The following is a 20,251-nucleotide window of genomic DNA, read 5'->3' as shown; positions in this document are numbered from 1 at the left end:
AAAGGAAAAAAAAAAAACTACTTAAAAATAAATTTAGAAAAAGATGTGTAACGCTTGTACTTCCCCCCAAAAAACTATAAAACATCATTGAAGTAAGTTAGAGAAGAACTAAATAAATGAAAGACACATCCCATGTTCATGAGATGGAAGATGTAATATTATTAAGATGAGAACACTCCCCAAATTTATCTGAAGGTTTTAGACGATTCTCACCAAAATTCCAGCTATCTGTTTTTGCATAAGTAGACAAGCTGATCCTAAAATTCACATAGAAATATATAAGACACAGAATAGCCAAAGCAGTCTTGAAAAAGAAAAGCAAAGTTGGAGACCTCACACTTCTCAATTTCAAAATTTACTAGAACTCCACAGTAATTAAGATAGTGTGGCTGGCACAGGCTAGCCTTTTAGATTAAGGAATAGAATTAAGAGTCCAAGAATAAATCTTTACATTTATGATCAGTTGATTTTTGATAAGTGTGCCAAGAAATCAATGGGAAAAGAATAATCTTGGGACACCTGGGCAGCTCAGTGGTTTGGTGCCTGCCTTTGACCCAGGGCATGATCCTGGGGTCCCACATCGGGCTCCCAGCATGGAGCCTGCTTCTCCCTCTGCCTGTGTCTCTGCTTTTCTCTCTCTCTCTTGCTGTCTCTCTCTCTCTCTCCCTCTTTCTGTATCTCTCATGAATAAATAAATAAAATATTAAAAAAAAAAAAGAATAATCTTTCCAACAAATGGTGCTGGAACTGGATATCCACACACATAAGAATGAAGCAGAATACTTATCTAACACCATACCTAAAAATCAACTCAATGGATCAAAGACCTAAGTGTAAAAGTAAAAAGTGTAAAACTCTTAAAAGGTAACATAGAAATAAATCTTCATAACTTTGGATTAGGTAATGGTTTCTTAGATTCGACAATATAAACACAAGTGGCAAAAGAAAAAAAATAGATTAATCAAATACCATCGGTTGTTTTTGTTTTTGGGTTTTTTTTTTTTTCAAAAGACACCAACAATGAAGTAAAAAGACAGTCACAGAATGGAAGAAAATATTTGCAAATTATATATTTGATAAGGGACTTGTATCTAGAAGTAAAAAAAAAAAAAAACTCTTACAACTCAATAATAAAAAGACAACTGAATAAAAAAAATAGACAGAAGTAATCAATAAATATTTCTCCAAGGGCAATGTGCAAATAGCCAATAAGGACATGAAAAGATGTTCAGTATCATTAGTAATCAGGGAAATGCCAATCAAAACCCAAATGAGTTGCCATTGTACAGGCCCTAGGATATCTAGAATCAAAAAGTCAGGTAATAACAAGTGTTATGGAGAATGTGGAAACTCAGAACCCTCATGTACTGCTGCTAGCAATGTAAAATGGTACAACCTATGTGGGAAACAGTCTACAAGTTCTGAAAATGATTAAACATTGAGCTACCATAACCAGCAATTTCACTCCTAGGTATATACCCAAGAGAAATGAAAACATATATCTACTCAAAAACTCATATACAGATATTTATAGCATCATTATTCATAGTAGCCCAAATGTGGAAACAACTCAAATATCCATGTGCTGATGATAAACAAAACATGGTAGATCTGAATAATGGAAATTATTCACCCATAAAAAAGAGTGAAGTACCCATAAATGCTACAGTATGGATAAATGTTGAAAGCATTATGCTAAGTGAAAGAAGCCAGTCACAAAAGGCCACATTATATATTCCACATATATGAAGTGATTAGAATAGGCAAATCTATAGAAACAAAGAGTAGATTAATGTTCCCTAGGGGCAGGAGGTAGGGCTAAATAGGAAATGAAAGGGTTATGTAATGTTTGTAGGGTTATGAAAGTGTTTGGAAATTAGATAGTGGTGATGGTCCCACAACTCTGTGGACATACTAAAACCCAGTGAATTGTACGTTTAAAATAGTGAATTTTGTGGCATATGAATTAAATTTGTCTCAAAAAGTCTGTTATTTTTTTTAAAGTAGACACTATAAGCATAAAACTATAATTCAAATGAAAAAAATAAACTTTCAGGATTGTATTTAAATATTTCTATTGAGAAGGTGCATACACACTGTTGCTGGACTTCCAGGGCACCTTCTTCCCAGATTTAACCACAATATGGCAACTGGGTTTGTAAGGGAAATGCTGGTGTCTTCCCTGAACTTTCTGCTCCACCAAAGTCAGTGCCCATAAAACCCCTCCTGCGCGGGACCACTTCGTGCTAGAGGTCCCACTGGTGCAAAACCCAACATGATGGTGGCCACTGTGCCCTTGCTTCTCCCCAGCAGCCTTCTACTCAGCCTGCAGTTTACTCTGGAGTTCAAGACCAAGGGTGTCATCAAGGAGTGCTGTAGGGACGGTTACCAGCTTGGGCACTGGTTTACCTACTGTAAAACAAATCCAGTGCACAAGCAGAGAAAGATGTAAGTCCTTTCACTGTAAAATTATGCGTAAAATTGCATCACTCATTGAGGAAAGTACCCCCTTACTGAAAGAAAAATAAAATTTAAACACTGCCTTTGAAAAAAAATTCTATTTACATAAAAATATTGCATAATTTTCTTTGTATCAAACATTATATGTTAGTTGTATTTTACTTTCTCTTTAATTTTAGTTAGATGTACTCATTTTCTGCTTGGGACTCTCAGTAGTGCTCTAATATTCAAAACAAAAAATATAAAACAATCAACTTTCTTTGCTATAGTCTTTGGCAAATTATGACTTGACAAACAACAATCAGAATATTATCTGAGGTCAGCTTTAAAGTTTTCTTAATTTTTCTCGCATATAAATGAGCGTGTATACACACAATGTTTCTTTCATTGCAGCCACCAAACTAGTGCCTGGGCCCAAAAGAAAACAAAAGAAACACACAAAAGCACAAGAGTCATGTTCCACATCACCCATAGAAAAGATATTTATCAACATTGACTCAATTTTCATTGAGTTTAAATCTGAGATAGAGGATTTGCTTAGCAGATAAATCAAGTGGGATTAAGCTTGGCTCCTCATAACAACAAAAACAAAAAATCTAAAACAGAAGTAGCTTATACAAAAAAATACAAGTTTATCTCGCATAAAAGAAATTCTGCAGTTGGCAGTCCTGAACTGGTGTAGGCTCTCCACAATGTCATCAGGGAGCCAGAGTTGTTTTGGCTTCCCACTTCATGATATCTGGGTATGATCCTTGTCTAGCAAATCTATCCAGTTTGAACAGTAAAATGAAAGTAGACGTGAAGGTTCTTCTTCACTGAACACATCTTGTGACTGACCATTAGCATTTAATCACATAGTTAACTGCACTGGACAACTGGAAATGTAGTCTTTTAGTTAGATTATAAATACAGATTATAAATCTATACTAAGGAATGAGGAGAGAAAGACTAATAATAGGCAAAAAATCTATACTATGATGAGTGGATATAACAATGATAAGGGCAGCCCCGGTGGCCCAGTGGTTTAGTGCCACCTTCAGCCTAGGGCATGATCCTGGAGACCTGGGATCAAGTCCCACATCGGGCTCCCTGCGTGGAGCCTGCTTCTCCCTCTGCCTGTGTCTCTGCCTCTCTCTCTCTCTCTCTCTCTCTCTCTGTCTCTCTCTCGAATAAATAAATAAAATCTTTAAAAAACAAAACAATGATCAAAATTTATGTTGGCCCATCAAATTTAACCCAACAATGAGCATAAACAATATGTTTTTTCTTCTATTTTTATGTGCTGACTGTAAATGTTCTGCGGCTATTTTACACATATTTTTCCAAAGCTACGTGCCAGATCAAAATGTTTATTTGGAGAGTGCAAGTCAGCGGAGGAGCAGAGGGAGAGGGAGAATCTCAAGCAAACTGTGCTGAGTATGGAGCCTGGCAGCAGGGCTTGATCTCGTGACCCTGAGATCATGACGTGAGTGGAAATCAAGAGTCAGATGCTTAACTGACTGAACCACTCAGGCACCCCCCCCCAAAAAAAAGTCACAATGTTCTATGTATATAATAAACTCTGTCTTGAATCAATAAGCAATGAAGAAGGATGCTTAGAAAAAGCAAGTAATCATCTAAGTAATGGTAGAATCTGAAACTATGTTTAGGGTGTCGTGACAATTTCTTACCAAACATGGAGAACTATCTCCCTGCCGTGGATTAAAGATGACCACATTCTCCAATCCATCCTTCCATTGAGATGTGTGCTTTATTTCCACTCCCCTGGACCTGGTTGACCCTAATGATATGCTTCAATCAATAGAATTCATCACAAGTGATAATGTGTAACTACTGAGACCAGGCTTCAAGAGATTTTGCCTCAAAAGCATTTTCATCCTTTGCTGCTTGAAATACGACTCTTTTTTTGGAAGTCCGTTGGAAGGTTCTCAGAAGTCTAACCCAAGTCTAAATTGAGAGGCCCCATGGAGAAGAACCAAGACACAAGGTGGTTGTGTAGCCAATGCCAACTGCCAGTCACATGACCAACATGAATTAAATGACTCAACCCAGTCAAATCTACAGATGTCTGCAATCTCAGCTGAATACAATCAAGCACAGCCTCATGAATCAGATGAATCCAATCAAGCCATAGCTTCATGAAATATGACTCATTTTTAAGCCAATAAGTTTTGTTATGGTGATATGTAACTGACAGACATACACCCTCCTGTGTTAGATAAGTGATAAAATATAATTTGGCTTTGTCTCAGATGTTAAAATTTATTTTGCCTTTTAAAATAATTCTTAGGGATCCCTGGGTGGCGCAGCGGTTTGGCGCCTGCCTTTGGCCCGGGGCGCGATCCCGGAGACCCGGGATCAAATCCCACATCAGGCTCCCGGTGCATGGAGCCTGCTTCTCCCTCTGCCTGTGTCTCTGCCTCTCTCTCTCTCTCTCTGTGACTATCATAAATAAATAAATAATTTTTTTTTAATTAAAAAATAAAATAAAATAATTCTTAAATTTGTTTAAATCAGGAAAATTTAGCCTCATGAATCAAAAACTATGTCTTCTCACCTTGAATTGCATAGAGCCTATATATGACTAGTAATAGACTTGGTCTTCAGTAAATGTTTACTTAAGAAGCAATGTTTTTTGACAGATACACGTTTATAGTATAAAAAGTAGGGTGTAAAAAGTAAAGATTTTTGATAAGCAGTGTAAAAATTTCAATGAGAGACAAAAGAATAAGCATTTTTTTGAAAATTATTTTGAGCATTTTGAGGATAATGATGTTTATAGATAGGATGATTTCCTCCAATAGAGAATGACAAAGGAAGAGAGAGAGAGAGAGAACGAATGAACTAGGAAGGAAAAAAAGAAAAACATTCTTGGTAATCATCATCTCTTTGTTAGTCATCCTGAATTGACATTTGATTTCTGACTACTTTTTAGAACATATTTCCTGAAATGTTATATAGTTTTGCAAGTTTACAAATTCAGAGCTAAGTTCTGATTTCACGTAATTTTATTATGCTGTAAAGAACAAAACATCAGACTACAGATATTTTATAGATAACTATTATGTGATTACTTTGTGAACTTATAGTCTATACCACTTAAAGTCCTCTTTCTAATTCTTGAAGGAGATACTACTGAATCTATGCATGATTGAAAATCCAATTACCAGATTAATCTTGATTGCAATTTATGATTCTCCTATACCACTAAGATTATGTAATTATGAATAGCTCAAGAAGATATCCTTTATGTTCTTTCTTTAAAAATTATGAGGCTTAGAAATAAAACATTTGCATTGAATAATACCTCCTTACTTAAAAATTTAAATAATCTTTTTCAAGAAATAACTCACTAAAAATCATATGAAGGAAGAATAAATAATTTATGCTATTATCAAAACTACATTATAGTTATATTCTTGGTGTACAAAAGCATCCCATAATTTTAATAGAGTAGAAGGCATCTATTAAAAATATCATTCATTTTATTTACCTTTGATTACATGGCATATATAAAATATTTCAAATTTAGATAAGTTGTAAATAATACTACAATTGGTGCAATTCTATATCTCACAACTGGAGAGCTTCTGGAGATGCTATTCACCTCTAAAATATAAGACTTTTTTTGATGTATAAAACACTTCCGATTTCTCTTGACAGCCAATAACTTTGTCTGCCTTGGTCAAGTACATCTATCAGCTATTCCCTCACCCTCCCTCCCCGACCCCGGATAAAATAAGCCCTGGATTTAGAAAAGCTAGTATGTTGTCAGAAGCCTCCAAAATTATCTATGGAGGACCTAACAATTTAAACATGCATTATTACTTGATATACAAAGCCACTGTGGGATAGTAAAAGATTATTATTTTTTGACATGGGTCAAAAAAATGAGACTCTGAAAAGCCTTGTCCTGGTTGATAGTAAATGGTCCAGTGGGAACTCAATCCAGAACTTCCGACTCCTGGTCTCATGCTCTTGCTACTATATCATGCTGCTTCAAACCACACAATATACTTTAACTTGAGGGATTGATAGCAGAACCTACAACTGCTGACTTGAAGAGGAAAGCGTAAATTTATTTTATGTGGTATTAGAAATTACAGAATATTGTAAAGGACAGGGACATAAATGTGGTTACTGCCAAAAAGAGCCTTTGCAAAAATAGTGCTCAGAAGAACATATATTTCCTTCCCATGTGTCTTCTGATTCACGTCTGCTTAGTGTACTCAGAAAAAATAAATTTTTTACTACCTCCTCCTCTGCAGAACCAATATTGCTACAGAAGAGCAAAACACATGCTATTCTTTCTCATGAATCAAAAATATTACAAAATTCTGATTTCAGAGTCACCACAGTTGCAGTGATACACAAGTCGAAAGGAACTCCTCTTTGTTAAAAAATGTTTTCAAGGCTATGTTCTTAATATATAAAATAAACATAAATATTTGGCAAAGTATTCTATTTGAACCCTGATTCAGACATACTTAAATTTGCTCTGATAGAGACAGAAATGCTTGACATCTTCAGTTGTGGATATAAGAGTGTGCTCTGATGTAAGAGCGGCAATCACCAATCTTATTATCAGGAGATGGGTGATTTAATTTAATACATCCTTGACTTTTATATGGTAGAAATATGTAGCAAAGCTCCAAGAAATTGAGAAACATTGTACTGGCCCAACCATGCCTAGCAGTGATTTGAAATTAGGTAGAGAAGAATTCTTCAAGCCATAGAGTACATCTACATAAATATCAGGAGCTTCTGTATGATTGCATCAGCTCTTATCTTGAAAATAGCAAAAACCCAGCAGCTGAAGCCAGCTAACTCCATCAATGCCACAGTGAAACTGGCTGTACTCATAACTGCAGAAAAAAACAAATATGCCTATTTTCCTCCAAGGGCGATGACAACTCAAGCCTATAACATTAAAGACTCAGTTTTGGGTTTTTGGTAAAATCCCCGACAGCCCAGTGCTTAAATATTTCTCCAAATTTTTTAATGTTCTTTTTTCACTAGATGGGACAAATTTTGCCTCTTTTGTTACTAGTATATTTTACCTAATAAGCAAGAATCTTCTCTGAAATGACCTATATTAAAAAATGAATTTTATCAGATCAAAGGCAAAAGAAATGTATACAGGCCACTGTCTCCTCTCAAAAGTGGGCATATTAAAATCACATTACTTTCATATTTTAAAGCAGATAGGGGGAAAATCATACTTATCTTTTTCAGCCAGACCATTTCCTAGCAGTATAAGAAATTTGCCATTAGCTGTGAACCTGGACATTATTCTACATGGGCCTTATTTCTATCTGTTTCATCCATCTTGCATTGGAACTCTTGAAGATTCTTTTATCACTTAACCTCTCAGAGCCTGCCCCATTTTTAAAATGGGACAAAAATAGTACTGAGGAAATGAAAGCTGTTGTGAGAATTATTTTGCACATATGAAGCAACCAAAGTGATGTCTGGTCATGGTAGGGTATGCAGCAAGAAAGCATTCGCTGCTGTGATCACTACATAGCCCTAGCTTTAAGGAGGTTATATAAATTAGATCACAGTTTCCGTGATAAGAGCCAAAGGATTGTTGACTTTCACCAGTAAAAAAACAAAAATTTTGGTAATTGATTGATAGCTACATTGAATAAATGTTGAAGTAAAAGCAAAATTCTGGGGGGGCGGGCGGTAAAGAAGATAGATTTTTTTTTTTTTTAAAGTAGTATTCCATTTACTGAAGTAGGGGAACTTCTGATGGCTTTACAAAAGTAGACAATTCCAAGAGTCCTGTGAAACATATTTTCCTCTTGGATGACAAAGCTAGAAAATCACTGTAGTGAAGATCAGATATTTGAAACTGAACACCATTGAATAGACAACAAGGGGTATAAATACAGAGCAAAGTAGAAGAATGGTAGTATCAAGGTAAATGAAAGTCTGCCAGAAGCAAAAAAAAAAAAAAAAAAAAAAAAGGTGTGGGGGGAGAGATGGAGGCAGATAGATAGCTTACAGTAAGAAAAAAAACTATTAAAAATATATGGTGACAAAATTGGCAAGAAGAAAATGCCCAAATATAAAATGGGGAAGAAGGAATATCTAATAATTGGGAGGGAAAAACTCTGAGCTTCGGTTCTGTAACCTTTTTGCTTACGTGTGATGCAACAGTTTAAACAAGACAACTGAAGCAGTATGCTATTTTTGGAGATCCTGAAGATCACCTACAAATGGAAATGATTTATAAAGGAACAAAATTTTGGTAAAGGTTCAAAACAAAAGAAGGAAATGGCTCAGGATCAAGATTCTAATTCACGATTTCCCGACACTCAGCACATGCTGATGGTTTTGGTAGAGATGGTTGCATTAAAGACACGTTTAACATTTAAATTCCTCTTTTCTGTTCTATGGATTCCTTTCCTTCAAAAATTATTATATGAAAAAAAAACAAAAAAAAATTATTATATGATATTTAAGGCATTCCACAGAGGTAACCATCTGAATCGGATATTTCTATATATAGAAATAATTCAGATTATTACCCAACGTAGGTTCAGTGGCTTATTGCCTCTAACTTCCCCAATATATTCAACATACATTGAAATTGAATGACTGTATTTTCTTATAGATGAAAAGCCACAAGATGACAAGCATACCTTTCAGTGAACAGGCTTGTCTTACCTGCCAATTCTTTCTTTTTTAAGAGGTATAATTGACATACATTACATTAGTTTTAGGTGTACAACATGATTCAAAACACACACACACACACACACACACACACACATATACACACTGAGAAATGATCACCACAGTAAATCTAGTTACCATCCTTCTTCATATGGTTATATCGTTTTTTCTTGTCATGAGAATTTTTTAAATTTACTTTCTGGGCAACTTATAAATATTTACTACAATATTGTTAACTATAGTCACTATGCTGCACATTACAACCCCATGACATTTATTTCGTAACTGGAAGTTGTAACCTCTTCACCCGTGTCATCAGCCCCCAAACGCACTCCCCTCTGGCAACCACCATTTTGCTTTCTGTATCCACGAGTTTTGTTTTCCAACTCCATATATAAGTGAATTCATGCAGTATTTGTCTTTCTGACTTAGTCACTTAGCATAATACCTTCAAGGTCCAACCATGTTATCACAAATTGTAAGATGCTATTCTTTTTCATGACTTAAGTTTATATATATAGCCATTGATGGACCCTTAGGTTGTTTCCAAATCTTGGCTATTGTAAATAATGCTGCAATGAACTTAGGGGTGCATGTATCTTTCCAAAGATATGTTTTCACTTTCTTTAGATAAATAGCCAAAAGTAGAATTGCTGTATCATATAGTTCTATTTTTAATTCTTTGAGGAATCTCCATATTGTTTTCCATGGTGGCTGCTCTAATTTGCATTCCTACCAACGATGCACGAGGGTTTCTTTTTCTCTACAACACTTGTTATTTCATGTCTTTTTGAGAATAGCCATTCTAACAGATGTGATGGGATATCTCATTGTGGTTTTGATTTGCATTTTCCTGATCATTAGTGATGTTGAATATCTTTTCATGTGCCTGGTGGCCATCTGTAGGTCTTCTTTGGCAGAATGTCTGCTCAGATCCTCTACCTTTTTTTTATCTTTTTTTTTTTTTTTTTTTTTTTTTGGCTTTTTGCTGTTGAGTTGTAGGCGTTCTTTGCATATTTTGGATGTTAACTCCTTATCAGATATATGATTTGTGGATATTTTCACCCATTTAGTAGGTTGTCTTTTCACTTTGTTGATGGTTTCCTTTGCTGTGCAGACGCTTTTGTTTGATGTAGTCCTGCTTGTTTATTTTTGCTTTTGTTGTCTTTGCTTTTAGAGTTAGATCCAAAAAATCATTGCCAAAGCCAATGTCAAGGAACTCACCACTTGTTTTTCATTTTCGTTTTTTTTTTTTTTTTTGAAGAGTTCTATGTTTACAGATCTTGCATTCAAGTTTTTAATACATTTGGAGGTAGTTTTCGTGTATGACATAGTAGTCTAATTTTATTCCGTTGCATATGGCTGCCCAGTTTTTCCAACACCATTTATTAAAGTGACTGTCATTTCCCCATTGTATATTCTTAGTTTCTCTGTCATAAACTTGTTGACCATACATGTGTGGGCTCATTTCTGGACTCTCTTTTTTGTTCCATTGACCTATGTGTCTGTTTTTATGCCAATGCCATACTGTTTTTGATTACTAAGGCTTTCTAGTACAATTTAAAATGAGAGAACACAGATGCCTTTAGCTTTCTTTCTCAAGATTGCTTTGGCTATTTGAGGTGATTCATGGCTCTATACAAATTTTAGGATTATTTGTTCTATTTCTGTGAAAAATGCTTTTGGAATTCCAATATGGGCAGCATTACATCTATAGATTGCTTTGATCAATATGGACATCTTAACAATATTAATATTTCCAATCCATGAGTACAAAATCTTTCCTTTTCTTCAATTTCTTGCATCTTCTTCAATTTCTTCTGTTGATGTCTTAAAATTTACATGTACAGGTCTTTCACTTCCTTGATTAAATTTATTCCTAGGCATTTTATTCTCTTTGATATAATTATAAATGAGATTGCTTTCTTAATTTCTCTAATAGCTAATTGTTAGGATATAGAGACACAACAGATTCTTGCAGTGATTTTGTACTTGGAAAATTTACTAAATTTATTAGTTCTCACAGTTTTGGGAGGAAGTCCTTAAGATTTTCTCTATACAAAAATCATGTCATCTGCAAACATTGACACCTTTACTTCCTCTCCAATTTGGATGTCTTGTCTTTTTCTTGTCTAAGTGCTCTGACTGGGATTTCCAATAGTATGCTAAATAAAAGTGGTGAGAATGGACATGCTTGTCTTGTTGCTGATCTTAGAGGAAAACTTTTCAGCTTTTCACCACTATGAGTTGGGTGTGGGCTTGTCATATACGGCCTTTATTATGTTGAGGTACATTCTCTTTATAGCCACATTGTTGAATTTTTATCATAATGTTGATGTACCTAAGGGACATTTTAAGTACCCTGGGTGTCTTTTTTCTCTAGGACTAGCAGAAGAGGAAATGATGCCTATGTCTTTCTGGAATTTTACTCAACATATTTCCCCTGGTCTCAGTAAAAAGGGCTGGGACCCACTGTCAGGGCTTATGTATTTTTCATAACTTTGATGATTTCAACAGGGATGACCTCATCATCACATTCAGAGCTACTTTCCCCTCCAAACCCAAGGGGAGGTCCACCCTTAGTTAAATCCATCCCAGGGACTGCCATAGAACCTTCTGGAGAACTAAGGAAGGGGATGGGATGGGCTACAAGCTGCTGTATATTATGCAGGCAGGTGTATGGCTTCTCACGGTCTCCCTCTTCCTCCTGTGAAGGGGGCAAAGGAGGAGACTTAGGCAAGACATCCCCCATGCCTCCAGAATGTACCTTCCAGACTACCCTGGCACAGTCCTCACATGAGAAATATGACATCTCAAATCCTCCACCTTTTTTCCAAACTGAGAAGCAGCAGTGACAGCCAGGGCACAAGCACATTCCCCTCACTTTCTCCTTATCTAAGAGAGATTGCAGGGGGAAACTGCAGTAAAAGCTGACTTTCCCTCCAGAGATTTTAAAGTCCTTTTGTATTTCATGAGAAGTTGTTTTTAGGGGGAACAGGAGGTCGGGAAACTGCATTTCAGAAATGCTGCCGTAATGGTTTTTAACACCTTTTATTCATCTTACTGGTGCTATTTTGTAGGATAAGGAACAACGTTGACAGGTTTTGCAGGAAATTTTTATACATTTTTTTAAAATCACAGACTTCTATTTTTATGTTTTTAACATTTTCATAATTTTTTTTTTTTTGTAACTGGAGCCACGTAACAAGTATGGGGGAAATTGTGCCTTGTTTCAACAGTTTTTGCTAAATTTTAGACTGAAGATGACAGATGCTTAGAGCTTACCTTATGTTGAATTAAAATCAGTATTTCTCTTTTAAAAATGGGGGAAGGGCACCTGGTGGCTCAGTCAGTCAAGCAACTGCTCTTGACTTCAACTCAGGTCATGATCTCAGTGTTGTGAGACTGAGCCCCAGGTCAGGCTCCATGCTGGGCATGGAGGATGTTTGAGATTCTCTCTCTCCCTCACCTTCTTCTCCTTCTTTCCCTCCTCTCCACTCCTACCGGCATGCACACGTACCCGTGTGTGTGAGCGTGCACACACACACACATACATAAGTAAGGAATTTCATCAATCTTCTTTGCATCTATATAACTTTTATCCTTTATTTTGTTAATGTGGTGCATCACCTTGATTGATTTGTGCGTGTTGAATCGTCCTTGCAGATCTGGAATAAAGTCACTTGATCATGATGTATGATTCTTTTAATGTATTGTTGAGCTCAGTGTGCTAACATTCTGTTAAGACTTCTTGTGTCTATGTTCATCAAAAATAATTGCCTGAAATTTTCCTTTTGTTGCAATGTTTTGGTATATGGGTAATGTTGGCCTTGTAAAGTGAGTTTGGGAGAATTCCCCTCTCTTCCATTTTTTGGAAAAATTTGAGGATAGGGATTAAATCTTTGAATGTTTGGTAGAATTTAACAGCAAAGCTGGTCTGGTCCTGGTCATTTGTTTGTTGAGAGGGTTTTGATTACTGATTCAATCTTCTTACAGGTAATTGGTCTATTTACATTTTGTATTTCTTTATGATTCAGTCTTGGACAATTATATGTTTCTAGGAATTTATTTCTAGGTTGTCGGATTTTTTTTTTTGAAAGTAATCTTTTATCATCTTTTGTATTTCTGTGGTTATCAGTTGTAACTTTTCCTCTTTTATTTATTTATTTGAACTCTCTTCTTGGTGAGTTTGGTGAAAGGTTTATTAATTTTATCTTTTCAAAGAACCAGCTCTTAATTCCATTGATCTACTCTACTGCCTTTTAAGTCTCTATTTCACTTATTTCCACTTTGATCTTTGTTATTTCCTTCCTTCTACTAACTTTGGGATTCATTTGTTCTTTTTATAGTTCCTTTAGGTACAAAGTTAGATTGTTTCATAGTTTTGTTTTTTTGTTTTTGTTTGAGATAGATTTGCATCCTGTGAACTTTCCTCTTTGAACTGCTGTTATAGAGATTTCAAGCAAAAAAACCTTTGGGTATCCGCATCTCATAGATTTTGGTATGTTGTATTTCCATTTTAATTTGTCTCAAGGAATTTTTCTGATTTCTATTTTGATATCTTCATTGACCCATTGGTTGTTCAGTAGCACGTTGTTTAATCTCTACATATTTGTGATTTTTCCAGTTCTCTTACCATTGATTTCTAGCTCCATACCACTGTCGTCAGAAAAAAATGCTTAACATGATCTCAATCTTAAATTTCTTGAGTCTTGTTGCATGGCCTATCATACGATCTATCCTAGAGAATGTTCCAAGTGCATTTGAGAGGTATGCATATTCTGTTGCTTCTGGATGGAATGTTTTGTATGTATGCATTAAGTCCATCTGTCATTTAAGGCAAATATTTCATTATTGATTTTCAGTCTGCATGACCTATTCATTGATTTAAGTGGGGTATTCAAGATCTCTACTGTTATTGTATTACTGTCAATTTCTCCCTGTAAGTCTGCTAAAATTTGCTTTATTTGATGCTGTTTGAATATGTAAATATTTACAAATATCATATCCTCTTGTTTGACCCCTTTATTATTAAGTAATGCCTTTGTCTCTTATTATAGTCTGTTTTAAGGTCCACTTTGTCAGGGAGTGCGTGGGTAGCTCAGTCGGTTAAGCATCTGTCTTTGGCTCAGGTCACTCTGCCAAAGTCCTGGGATAGAGTCTCCCCCATCAGGCTCTTTGCTCAATAGGTGAGTCTGCTTCTCCCTTTCCCTCTGCCCCTGCTCATGTTCTCTCTCTTGTTCTGTCTCAAATAAGTAAAATCTTTTAAAAAAATAAAATTAAATTAAGTCCAACTTTGTCTTATATAAGTATAGCTACCTCAGCTTTTTGTCTTCATTTGCATGGAATATTTTTTTCTAGCCCTTCACTTTGCCTGTTTCCTTACATCTGAAGTGAGTCTTTTACAGGCAACATAAACAGGAGTCTTGTTTTTTGTCTTTTTACCCATTCAGCTACTCTGTGTCTTTGGATCAGAGAATATAGTCCATTTACATTAAAAATAATCATTGATAGGTATGTACTTATTGCCATTTTGTTTATTGTTTTATAGTTCCTCTCTTTTCCTTTCTTCTTCTCTTGTTTTCTTCCCTTCTGATTTGATTTCTTTAGGGCTATGCTTGGGTTCCTTTCTCATTATCTTTTTTGTATCTGCTATAGGTTTCTGCTTTGTGGTAATCACGAGGCTCACATATAAGAGCCTATGTATACAATAGTCAATAGCAATTTAGTTTTCATGAAGGAGCTGCTCAGCTAGTTTTCAGCTCTTTTTCAGAGGGAACTGTCCCATGTGTAGCTGTAGATTCAGTGCATTCCCAGGAGGAGCTGAGTTCAGGATCTTGCCAGGCTGCCATCTTGGACCACCCCTTCCACATTCTGGATACCTGCCAATTCTTAAGAAATTATCATTGTGTAACATAAGATACAAAGCAATTATTCTAAATACTTTAGAATAATTTAGCAAATATTCTCAATATTTTAATTTGTCCTTTCTTCCTCTTTCCTCAACCATGGTTATAGAAGATTAATAGGTTTTTCACTTGATATTCCACCCTCCAACATGCCCAGTTGGTCATCATTAAATGGCTTTATCTTTTTGTGTGTTATCATTGTAGCTCTTTCTTAGGTTTTTTAAAAAAAAGCTCCATTATCACCCTACATCTAGATGACTTCCATCTGCCTTTTATTTATTTTTTTTCCATCTGCCTTTTAGAAGACCTATCATCAATACTGCCTTTACTTTTAGGTTACAAGATTTATAAATCTCAATAGTTCTACCTAAAGAAAAAAAGGTACCTAAGAAACGTTAGAATGAAAGGCTTGTGGCTAAAAAGACTATTCACGATGTACTGATATTTTGCATATAAAATACTACAAATAGAATCAGTGGGCTTATCTGTGCAGGAAATGATTTAATCATTCAAAATTACCATTCAAGGGCTCAAATCTAATTTAGAAAAGAAACTGTTTATACATTGTTAGTAAGTTGCCTAAGCCCTGCATGACTAACCTGTCTTTTTTTGTGAAACATTGCTCTCAAAGGGCCAGATTGCACCATTTTAAACAAGAGCATTCCCAATTATTTACAAATGGCAGAAGTAATCCAAAGCATCCTTTTATTAACTATATGTAAAAGGCATAGTTACCTATAAGTATAGATAAAAGGTATTTGAAAGAATGAGTACAGACGTTAAAATTTGCTTTATGTTGGTCCATTGCCTACACCCTTCTCTGGCTGAAAACCACTGAATAATTTGACGTAACCCTCAACACAACATATGGTAGGTGAAAATGACTTCTATGTGGGAGGAAGGTCAAAACCAAGTGCCTGCAGATGGTCATAGACAAGAAGGGAGATGCTGATCACTCTTCAAACCCCACTCTGAGGGAAAACAGTTGGCATCTAAGAATTATTTGTCAAAGCAAAGTCACAGGTGATAGCAGAATTAAAACATTTTTCAGCCAATATATGTACAAACTGTATTCTCTCTCAAGTTGCTGGAGGACATGCTTAATTATGATTAAGGTATAAAGCAGTAAACAGGGACTCTCCCCTCCCCCATTATGAAAGAGAAGCAAAGGGGTTTCCTGAGATCTGGGAAAGCAGGAAAGTGGCAGGATAAAAGCTTTGCAGTAGATTTCACCATCAAGCAGTCCACACTGGAGAGAGAAGACAGAAACCTTTAGGAGGTGTTTCCAGGAAAAACAAGCAGTCTGTTACCTCGTTTGGTCTTGGGGAAAAATTACATTGTGCGACTTTTTTTCAAAGACATCAGAAAGTAGTTGAAGTCGTAGACAAAGGTTCAAACCTTTAGATATTTAAAAACTAAAATTTGTAAAAAAAAAAAAAAAAAAAACTAAACTAAAATTTAAGAAAAACAAAAAGGTTTATACAAAGGACATCCAATCACTATAAAAAACTTGGAAGAGCAGGGACTATGTCCATAGTCATCATTGTAAAAGCCTTGAGAAGAAATTTATGGGCTAGGAAAGATTTGAAAAGGAAAAAGGAATCTCAGAATGAAAAAAAAAAAATCAGCTACCATAATAGTAAATCACAGATATCTAAAATAGGTTATTCAAAAGAATGCAGCACACCCATACTTACTTATGTAGAAGGCAAATACCAAGGTAAAGTACTAAAACAGTATAAAGTGATTGTTTCTAAGCAGACAGAAAGAGATATAGGAGACATGCATTTTGGTCTAAATATTTTAGCACTATTTCACTTTTTAAACTACGTACACAAATGACTTTGCTATACAATGGAAAATTGCAAAATACTAACAATTCACTTAAAAAACATTAAAAAAAAGGTCTTCCGACATCTGAATTCATAGAAAACCAGCATGAATATTAAAATCATGCATTTTTTTGAAAAGGTAAATGAAATAAATCTGGATAGCTTTAACTACTATTTAAATTATCTTGAGATTAAACTTGCTAACTTAGCAAATAAAACACTGAGAGCAAAAAAAAAAAAACCTCATTTCCTATTCATGGCTTCAGCAAGCCGCATTTCCTATTTCTGACGCGTCTTCCTAATTAAAAAAATAAATAAAAATAAATAAAATCCCCTAATAAAATATTGATAAAATGTCATTCTCTTCTCTTGCAAAAGACAAGAAGTATCACTCAAGGGGAATCAAAAAATGCTTAGTGACTATCATGGTAAATATTAAGTCATCTGATCCTAAGAATGAGTCCCAGGTATCCTTCCAAATATTATGTCCAGAGCAAACATGGGTTTGCTTCTTCTGTCAAGGGGGCAAGGTAGACTTCTAGAAGTATGTCCTGACACAGTAAAGGCCATCAGCATTCAGGTCTCCATCAACACATCCCTCTTGCACAGGTCAGGGTCTGAGAACAATGCCTGTGCAATCTTTACTTTCTCCTTTACTTGCTTGGCTTTCCCTGCTAGAGCAGGAGTTCCTTGAGGGCTGTAGCCATGGGCTTTTATTCACCTTAGTTATTCCAAGTGACCAATACAGCTTCTATCTAGTAGTTTCCCAATAAATACCCAATGAGTCAATGTACACATTTGTGAGTAAGTCAGGATCGGACTCCTTTGAAAATGTGAAACCAGATCTATATAGTTCTTTAAAAAAAAAAAAAAAAGACAAAATTCATAGGTTTAACTGCTAGGGCATCTTTGTGTAGCTCTTTAAATGTGGGGATACTTACTGAAAGTCAATTGCCTACGCTTGTGCTTCTGTCACTCTGCAAAAGGAAGATCAATAGGAAAAAATCTTTAGGCTTCATTTACTTTTCAGAATGTAATAATTCCCTTTTAAAATAAACATCACACTTGCTAATTGTTACTTCTCCTGCCCAGAAAAATAATCCGAACTTACTACCAGGTATCAGAACTTCAGCGCTCACAGCAAGGAAATGATTATTACAATGGGATTGTTGATGTTAAGGCACATGTGTCGCCACATTCTACCTCAAACTCCACATGCCTCAGCCTCAGAAATGTAGGTCTTGGGAAATCAGACGCATTATATACAAAATATATGGTCGCATTTAGACACACACACACACATACACACACACACTGCATTGCACTAGGTGCCTGAATCAGAAATACAATTTCACAAGGAAATTTCCAACAATAAATGGTGCCAAGCAGTACCTTGCAAGTGCGGTTAAGTGCAGGCATAACAATCACCCAGAAAGCTTTTTCAAATATTTTTCTCCTTCCTTACACTCTCCTTATCTTGGAGGGTTTTTTTTCCTATTGTTTTTGGGGCTATTTATTTTTTAGCCCCTTTAACTCCCAACTAGGAGGACATGGCCTGCCAGTTGAAAATCATCTCTGTACTGAGCCACGTACTAGGCACGTTGTGTACTGAGCCAACGTACTAGGCACGTTGTGGGGAAAGCAACAAACATACAATGATCACTTAAGTTTTTAACGTGGTTCACTTTGAGGACAGTAAATACATCCTAGCTAATAAACCAAATTCACCAATTGGTTGTGGCTGCCTGAAACAAAAGCTGAAAAAGACTTTAAGACCCTCTTTGGTCTCAGAAACAGATGCAGTAATTAGTAATGTCTGCCGAGATGAAGTGGAGGCTACAGCAGTTTGGGGATGGATGCCACCTTCCCTTCTAGATGTCATAGGCCAGCCCAATATGTTCTTTCATAAGTAAAAGTCAGGTCACAGGCTCCTTTTAATAGCAGATGCTTCCAATTCACTTAAAGAAGCTATGTAGCTTGGGAGGTGGTATGGCGGGAGGAAAGGAACTCATGTGCTTTGTCTGGGCCTTGCCAATAACAAGCTGCATGATCTAGAGTTCTCTGGGCCTGTTTCCTCATCTTAACACAGGCAAGGTGATTTCCAAGGTCTCTACTGAAAGGCCAGAATCCTTTCTTTCCCTTCCTTTTCCTGGTTAGTTTCTAACCCAGAAAGCAGAAGAGTTTTGAACCTTACAAGCAAAGTCTCATCGATCATGAAAGTCATAGCAATCACTTAAGGCTCATTTTCTAATTTTTGTATTTTAAGAATAACTAGAGGTCTTAATTTAAATATGTGGGGTATGCACTGCATTTTGTAGAGATGGTAACGACAGACAATGACTTAGTTTGACATTTAAAAAAAAAAAACACCTCCTTTCCCCAGGACCAAAGTTTATCATAACAATATTTATACAGATTTATCTATGACTGAAATAATCCAAATACAAAATAGCGGGGATTTAGTTAAATTATCATACATCTTGTTGATAGGCTACCATATGAACAGGGAAATCACATTCAAGAATATTTAATTACATGGGAAAACAAGCAAAGTAAAAATATATTAGGGGTTTAATTACTTAGTTACAAAACCTCCATGTGTGTGCACTTGAAGAGAAAAAAAAAAAAAAAGACAAGCATGTCAATAGCTGTTTTTCTGGGTTGTAGATGAACTCTGTAATGTTCCAAGCCCAAGCAAATGAATAAAGGGGTGTGTATTTCAAGTGTGTAGGCCTAAACAGGCCTGATATCCAAAATAAAATGTTAGCTGAATGGGGACACTGCACTGTGGGGAGAGAAGTCAGAGGTGGGGAGAGAAGTCAGAGGTGAGAAATTAGACAGGCTGGGTCCTAGCTGTTGTTAAGACCAAGCCCAGCAAAGTGAAGACAGGACACCCTGAAGTTGAGCAGGGGTTGGGGACAACAGCCAGGACTCTTTAGGACTGAGATGAGCTGTGCTACCAAAAGTCACCTTTGAATAAGCTGCTTTCAGAGAGGTCTCATCCATATTGCTCACCAAGGTTTTGGAAGGTGATCCTGTGAATACCAAAAACAAGGTGCTCGATGCTTTAATCGATGGACAGTGTTTTTCCCACTTTATAACCGTAGACATAGGTTAGCAAAATGAGTAAAGAGATGATAAAACAAACCCAGGTACAACTGAACCCAAAACCTGCACATCCTGCCACTCTCCTCCCCCCCCCCCCCCCCCCCCCCCCCCCCCGCAACGTATTTAATCCAATCTCCAAGTCTGACTGGCTTACTGACCTTCTGGACCTGGCCTACACAGGCACATAGGGAATTAGTCAACCACCTTTGAAGCCAGTTCACGGGAAAAAAAGGTCTAGTGCCTTCCCCAACTTCTCCT

The 20,251-nt window shown here is 36.1% G+C and overlaps 1 long non-coding RNA gene across 1 annotated transcript in view; it reads right to left on the bottom strand.

The window, feature by feature from the left end:
* LOC144306083 (uncharacterized) overlaps positions 1-17,864 on the bottom strand; it is a 55,791-nt gene extending 37,927 nt beyond the window's left edge. The window contains exon 1 of the long non-coding RNA XR_013373115.1: positions 17,827-17,864. This is a non-coding gene — a long non-coding RNA (uncharacterized LOC144306083). The remainder of the gene's footprint in view (positions 1-17,826) is intronic.
* Positions 17,865-20,251: the final 2,387 nt, after the last annotated feature.

This window comes from Canis aureus, chromosome 36 (genome assembly GCF_053574225.1).
Source record: "Canis aureus isolate CA01 chromosome 36, VMU_Caureus_v.1.0, whole genome shotgun sequence".
Classification (NCBI taxonomy): Eukaryota; Metazoa; Chordata; class Mammalia; order Carnivora; family Canidae; genus Canis; species Canis aureus.
The sequence above is the reverse complement of the archived record's forward strand: the minus strand, read 5'-3'. Positions and strand labels throughout refer to the sequence as shown.